At 30.5% G+C, this 7,846-nt stretch overlaps 1 pseudogene; it reads right to left on the minus strand.

Annotated features, from left to right (window-relative positions):
- Positions 1-5,425: 5,425 nt before the first annotated feature.
- On the minus strand, positions 5,426-7,582 carry LOC134271417 (toll-like receptor 4; annotated as a pseudogene).
- Between the last annotated feature and the right edge of the window lie 264 nt (positions 7,583-7,846).

Raw genomic sequence — 7,846 nt, forward strand, 5'->3', positions numbered from 1 at the left:
GTATGAAGTGTTTCCTTTCAAAGAAAACACTGTAAATCTTTTCTTTTTTCAAATCATGCATATAAATATTGGTAACTAAGGCTAAATTAAAAGAAATTTGATTTTTTTAAATATCCAAGTTTACTTCATTCTATGAGGAACAAATGTCAACTTTTTAAATACCGTTTGTTAAAACTTTAAAGAACATTGAATCATACGTAGAGGCATAAAATGAAAATTGTTGCATGAAAAAATTTCAATTTCAAGCTTTATTTTAATACTTTTTGAATAAAATTATAAATTAAAGAGTTATCCTTCCTGGCTGAGGATCGTATATCCTAAAATAATAAAATTATTCAGATTATATTATCATCTCTGTCTGTAGAGTAGATGTTTGAGTGTACCGCATTTAATATTTATCTCCGTATTTTACATAATAACATATTTTTAGTGTTAGTCTAAATGCAAGTTCATTTATTTCACTCACACCAACATAATTGATACATGAGGTACAATATATAAATTAGTCGTCATAATTGTAAGAAAAATAATAAATATAATTATGATACAATAGCATAAATGAGAGGCATAACATATGTGCATAGTATAGCAATAAACATACAATGAAAAAAGAATAAGAAAAAAAGGAAAAGAGAGGGTATGGTAACAATTAGATTATGGAGGACAGACAATGTCGTTTATTTTAGATATAAATATACAAAGGTTTTTTAAAGATTCTAAATTTGTCGTTGACATAATTTCACAAAACTTAAGAGTATTTGGTGTTTTACAATATCTAGGGTGTAAAAGATTCTTTCTAATACTATTCAATGTTTTACACTCTAAAATAAAATGAAATTCATCTGCTATTTGCCCTGTATTACACAATTTACAAACTCTTTCCTCTAATGGAATATTTGACCATCTACCAGTTTAATAATGCAATAATCCTCATCTGAACCTGTCCAATGATTCGCCGAGTATCGGTATCGGTATCAAAGAGCAGAATTAATGTGCGAGTCTGATACGTATTTTTTTTTATAAAAAATAATTTAGACATAGTACATGTACATTTAAATTCTTACAAAATAATTAATAAACTTAGTATAATCACGCATCTGATATGTAATACGACGGGAAAAACGATCTTGTATCAACGATTTAATTGAACACAGTTAAAATCAAAATCGAAAGTAGAGGCAATTAAGTAATTCATTTACGAAAGTGTGTTTCCTCTTAGTGTAATATAATAATAGTCTATTGAACTTTTTATGACTAATATAATTAGGATTTAACTTGAAACCTGATTGTATAATTTTTTTGCTGTACACGAGTACGTTGTTATTAAGTTTTAAGGCATCTTAATAGTTTAATTATCTGTATGCGATAAATTACCAATAAGCAATCTTTCCAGGTCCACGCTCAGTTTAAAAATCCAACTTGATTTCAGTTTAAAAAAATCAAAATCTTTATTCAACTAGTTTTCAAAACAGCTTTAAGGAGCCAAAAAATGCAATTTAAAACTAAATAATTAAAACATTACTGTTACAAATACTTTCCTGCTGGCGATTTCTGAATAAAAAGCTTTACAAAGACAGATTTCAAAGACGTTTAACAAATCCTTTTTCTTTTTTTCACAAAAATTCATTGATAATAATGTTTTCATTATGATAAATTTTCAACAATATTTCATGAGAAAATTAAATACATTTAACAAATAATGCGTTTTTTATTCTTGAAGAAAGAATGAAGCTTCGACAAATCCTGTATTTAATTTTAAAAATATCTGTATTTTTGTTTTTGTTTCATGAGGGCATTAAACAGATATTAAGGGGATTATTATTTGAATTCCATCGAGGAAAAACTAACTTTCCAATTCTTTGAACCAGGAAGTTTTAAAATAAATGAACCTTGAATTTTAAAATTAAATTCAAGTGATTTTAAATACTGCTTTATTTGTTAAATTATCCTCGTAAGAAAATTCTATACCTGAGACGGTTGTTTTGTAAGTAAAAGATGAAGTTCAGATTAAAAAAATAGAAAAGCAACTTTATGTTATGTAATAACATTCGGTTTAATTAAAAAAAATATGTATTTTTATAGAACCGAGTAAATTGAAGTTTGAAAACGGTTCAGTCATAAAAATATCTCTTCAATACTTTTAATAATTTTTTTTTATATTAAGCACATGATATTCATCAACTACATGTAGTAAGACCTGGAACTAGACCTTAAATGACATTTAAAATCATTTCAATTATTTAAACTGAAACAGAATTTTGATGCTCCAAACTTAGAATGTATCTTATTGCTTGTTATATATCAAGAAAAAAAAATAGGGGGAAACTTTAAAATACCTTTTATTATTATAGTGTATATCATGTCAAACAAACCTTTGTGAACGTAATCCTCCTTATCCTCCCAGGTTGCTGGTCATTTAACAAGTAAGGTCAGGTAAATTTACACATACTATAAAATGAAATACAACATGAATTTAAAAATATCGCAAGTTATAGAAAATTAATGAGTTAAATTTTGGATTCCACAAGTTTTTGTTTCAAATTTTTTGCTTTGCTCCGTACCCTTCCATCAGCGACATCATCACAGCGATACTTTTAAGAGTTTTTTTTTAAATCAAAATACAGAAATTTTGCCCGAAATGTATTGGATCTTTGAAATATATATTTCTGTAAAATTTCAAAACTATATAACGTCTGTAAGAGTAATTCATAGCAGAAGAATTTTGAACGGCCCTCGTACATAATAAATCGTAAACTTGTTAGCCTATTACATACTTTTTATGGAGTGCATCTTCCAGGTTAACACACCTCTTCAGAAACCATCGTCGTCTGTTTGTTTATTTTTCAATAATTTTTCTGCTCAAATGATGATGGATGAAAACTTTTTGCTGATTCATTGAAGAAATGTACTAATTCTCCTCATTCACCTCTAAAGATAGACAGCGGGGGATTTCCAAATATCTCATTCATAGTTTAATCACTGAGTTTAAATTTCAGTTCAACAACGCATGGAAATTTAAATCAAGCCTTTCTTCACCGTTTATTGAAAAGAAATTAACGACCATAAAGTCTTGAGTTTTACACCGTGAACGTGACTATGGTTTAGTACTTTAAAATCTTAAGAGGATCTTAAAGATATAATAAATTTATTATTAGATGTGTGTATAACTTTAAATAGTTTCCAAAAGTTAAGGTCCGAAATGATTTGAAAAAATTCCCTTTCATCTGTTGTTTAGCATTGGTTTCATGACTTTAAACTGTTAAAGTAAGTTGTAAGCAGGTAAAATTGAGTATATTTGTTCTTTGATTACTAGTTATAAAACAAATCATGATAGCTGAAATGTATTGAAATATGAGTCATACGGATGACCTGTTGCCTTCTTCTTCTTCTTCTTCTATTTGCCGTCGTCATGTTGATCGTTGGTCGTAATATTGTGTTCACTTTCATAGGCATCGGAGGCAAATTAAAAATTTGAGGAAGGGGGAGGGGGAGGGCAGCTTTACCTTAAAAAATGGAAGTCTCAATTTCGAATGCCGATATTATGTATACCTTTCCAGAAAAGTGGAGAGTCTCCTACCCCCCTCCCCTTTCACTCGTATTTTACTATCTTATCAGGAAGCCCTTAACAAATTTCATCCAATATCGGCAAACACCATCTATCGGTAATGGCGAATACATGTTGTATTTTGAATTTCATAGATTCTTCCCTCATAGGATACGAAAAGTGTGCTTGAACCATAACATCAATTTTATCAGTCAGTCAATATAATTTGTATAATATCGATGTTAATTATTGCAAATGCTATGAATCTCTCTTCGACAATACACAGATAATATTAAGCGAGTGAACTATAAAAATGATGATAATGTAAGTCAATTTCTTTGACCTTATAGGACAAGGTCACTTTTCGCCCTCTTGATTTTGGTAAGAGTTTATATTGTGGTTATGTAGATTTTTTTATACATATATCAATAAAAATAACCGCACTTTTTTTTTTATCAAAGACTGTACAAAGATTTAATTTTTTTTACATGCATTAAAATATCGAAACATAAAAAAATGTTAAAACTATACATATATTAAGTGCAAGGTAATATTAGTTGCCGTGCGACAACGTTTAACGAGATATCCATATATGGCATTCACGTTTTCAGGGCGGAATATGCCTTTTTTTCGTAAAGGATGACTGCACTTAACGCTGTAATTATTAGACTTGATAAATAACAATGACATGTGTTCAAAAACGGGACCACTTTTTTTTAATTTTCCTATTTACTCTTTGTGACACAAAAACATTTATCTTAATAACAATGATTTTAAACGTAAATAACAATATGTGTTCGGACATTTAGTTTAATACAAATTTTAATCGATACCCGGCAAAAAGGTCCAAGCACCTTTTCCTAGTCAGCAATAAAAAAATACAACACCTCAATTCACCATGTGTACATTATTAATACAACAAAAGATCGGCGACTACTGTAGTCTATAATACGTCACGTGACTGAGTTGAGTCTTCACAAAGTTACCTGAGGAAAGATGTCTCGTGTATTCAACGTGTCACACCCCTTGGTTTCAACAGAGAGAGAGAGAGAGAAGAGAGAGAGAGAGAGAAGCATTTTTCTCTTTTTAAAACCATGTTCACATGTTTGTCTATCGATCTCTTATTAACACATTACTTATAAAGATTTACAATTTTTGTTAAAAGAAGAATGTTATTAAAAATACACTGACTATGCATAAAATATTTTTTTTTTCAAAAGTATGTGTTTTTAAAACCGTGGGAAGATTGAAGAAAATTGTGCTGACCATGAAACAGATTCGTACTTCGAGAATGATACCTTTAATTTTTGTAGTAACTTCCAGCAATTAAAAGAGTAAATATTTGTCAAAATGCGTATGGCCTCAATTAAGTGCAGAAATCCTTTTCTTTTATAACTCTGAGTAACAAAAAAGTTACGTCTATAGCATAGCAAAAGACATGATATACAACTTTTCAATTGTACATGTATAATACTTAATTTTTTATGTCATTTTTCACCATCAGCTCCACAGTAGGTGTATATGTTAAAATATAGTTGAATAATTCAAGTCAATGCAGACTTCTAACAGAAAAATGTTTGCAAAGTTTACAACAAATTGTTCAGCATTTCGTTGATCCTACGGCAGAATTAATGACCATATTTGACAATATTTGAAAACAAATACTATATACATGTATACCTAAGATTGTGATTTGATTTTAATATTTCAATCCATTTAATGCTTTTCATACTATTGATAAAAAAGAAATGATACTGTGTAAGAGATAGAAAATATAAATATTAATTATCTGCTATCTGCTATTGTCTTTTTTGAAACATAGAAATAGAATAGAAATAGAAGTCCTCTTTATATAATGATAAAATCTCAATTCGAACGGTGTTTAACTGGAAAAAAAGAATGCTATTTTTGCTGGCAAATATCAAAACTTGTTGTCACATGATTTAAGGGCATCTCCTAGTTTCGATCTAAAACCTGTTTCTTCATCCCTGTCCCCTTCCTCCGGAAATTGTATGTAAGATTTAGAGTCAATCAAATCCATGAATGTGAACGGTATAGACTTCATGACGTCTTTTTCTAAAGCCACTAAAAGCAGAACATTTTCACCATTTCTGGAATAAATGGCCTCCATGCGTGCCATGTTTAGTTCAAACATGCACCAGTATGATTGTAAGAAATGTGGAGATAGGACACAGACGGTTTTCCTGCTATTATGGATAGCATTGGTAATATTATCTGCTATCCCTGTTCCTGGGATGAAATCACGATGGTGTATACACAACTTTAGATTGAATTCCTTTTCCAGACGCTTAACAAGGTCGATGACGAATGTTCTGTCTTTCTCAGCATAAGATACAAATGCATCGAAGTGAAACAAATCTGTTGTTTCTTGTCTCTTTTCATTATCTTTGTACTTTTCCCTTGCGACGTAATACATATATCTCAATTTCCATCTATATCTATAAATTATACGACTGATGGTGATTGTTAAGATAACAAACAGTAGTGACGTCATAATAACGATGATTAAAGTATATGAGGAACACTGCTTTTCCAACAGTTCGAGTAATCGAATATCTGAGAACTGAACCTTAGTGGAATTCGAAAAAGTACACGAATAATCATCAAAATGAAGAAAAACAATATTCTTTGAAGTGAGAACCCATTTCACGAATTCTAAATTTCCACAATCGCATCTCAATCTGTTGCCCTTTAAATTCAAATAGATATACTTTTCTTGTGATATTGCGTGCAACATTTTTCTAGTTTCCTTATTTATTGTTGATATCTGGTTATAAGAGAGGTCTATATAAGACAAATGAACCATATGGCTTATAGGCATTGTAAAATCACCCAGAGAATTATAGCTCAGATTTAATTGTTTAAGTTGGACTAGATTTTGAAATATTTTTGCTGGAAGTCGAAGAATCCTGTTTCGAGTTAAGTTCAAGGAAGTGAGCATCCTCAGATTTTGAAATATTTTTCCATCTACGTCATTTTCAAGATTTTCACCGAGTGCATTATAGGAAAGATCAAGATGAGACAAATTTCTAAAATCTTCAAAAAATCTGGGTGAGATGAAGCTGCAAAAATTATTCGAAAAGTCTGCATAAATGACACTTCTCATGCCTATAATGGGTCCATTCAGTTCATAGATAATATTGTTTTGCAAATAAAGCTTTGACAAAGTAGGTTTACCAATAAATTTGAATGAAAAATCTTGAAGGGTCATTTTATACATGTTATCGTGAAAATACACTGTTTGGAGAGTAGATGGCAGGTAGAATGTTATATTTTTCTGTTTCAGTAATGGCATGCTCTTTCTCGGGTAAAAAAGTCTGGTTATTTGTTAAAGCTTGCAGAAACCTTTCGAACATCATTGCAGTCCATGAGAATGTTTTCTACATTCAGTTGATGAAAAGAGGACTGGAAACTCGCATTGATAGACATGATATTTGGCAAATCACCGAATTCTACTAAATAAACCCCAAAACTGAGTTTATTATTGGCCAGGTTCAGATGCTTCAGGGACTTGGGTAGCTCAGTCAAAACACCCGCTTCAAGACTGTTGATACGATTTGATGCCAAATTAAGTTCCTCCAAAAGTGTCTGTTTAAGACCAAGTAGGTGATAATTTTTAACAATGAAACTTACGCCGTACGTACATTGTAGATTCTCAAAAATTAAAACACGAATAGCAGTAGAATTTCTCAAATCACTCGATATATTAGCTAAAACCTCCAGAGTGAGCTCCTGATTTCCGGAAATATCAAGGTGCTGGAGATATAAAGAGTTTTGAAAAGAACCCAGCTCGATCATCTGTAGTGAATTATGTGAAATAGATAAATTGCGCAGATATCTGTATTTTTCCATGGATTGTCGATTCACGATTCTCATCAAATTTCTTGAGACGTCAAAATAAGTTACATTAAGAGGTAGATTTGTAGGGAAATGTGTTAGTCGGTTATTAGCAAGAATAACCCCTATGACGTCATTACTAAAGGAAGGTGCTGCTGCAAGTGTAAGGTTTTCACACATTGCCCATAAATCTCCATCGATTTTATGACATACACATCGTTTATTTGACGAACATTCCAAGGTTTGAACTCGAATAAATGTTGTTACAATGACAAGAAGACACACTTCAATAGCTACAAAGTTCATAATGCTACAAAAGACGAAAACAATACAGTTACAATTGCAACATCTACCCCCACTAAAAAGTACTTATATTATACATGTAATAATAAACAAAAATATATGTTAATTGACACTAACTTTAGAACATCTATTTATAAAATA

The sequence above is a fragment of the Saccostrea cucullata genome, unplaced genomic scaffold (assembly GCF_032062105.1).
Source record: "Saccostrea cucullata isolate Sc308-1 unplaced genomic scaffold, CSIRO_AGI_Scuc_v1 ctg18510, whole genome shotgun sequence".
NCBI classification, from domain to species: domain Eukaryota; kingdom Metazoa; phylum Mollusca; class Bivalvia; order Ostreida; family Ostreidae; genus Saccostrea; species Saccostrea cuccullata.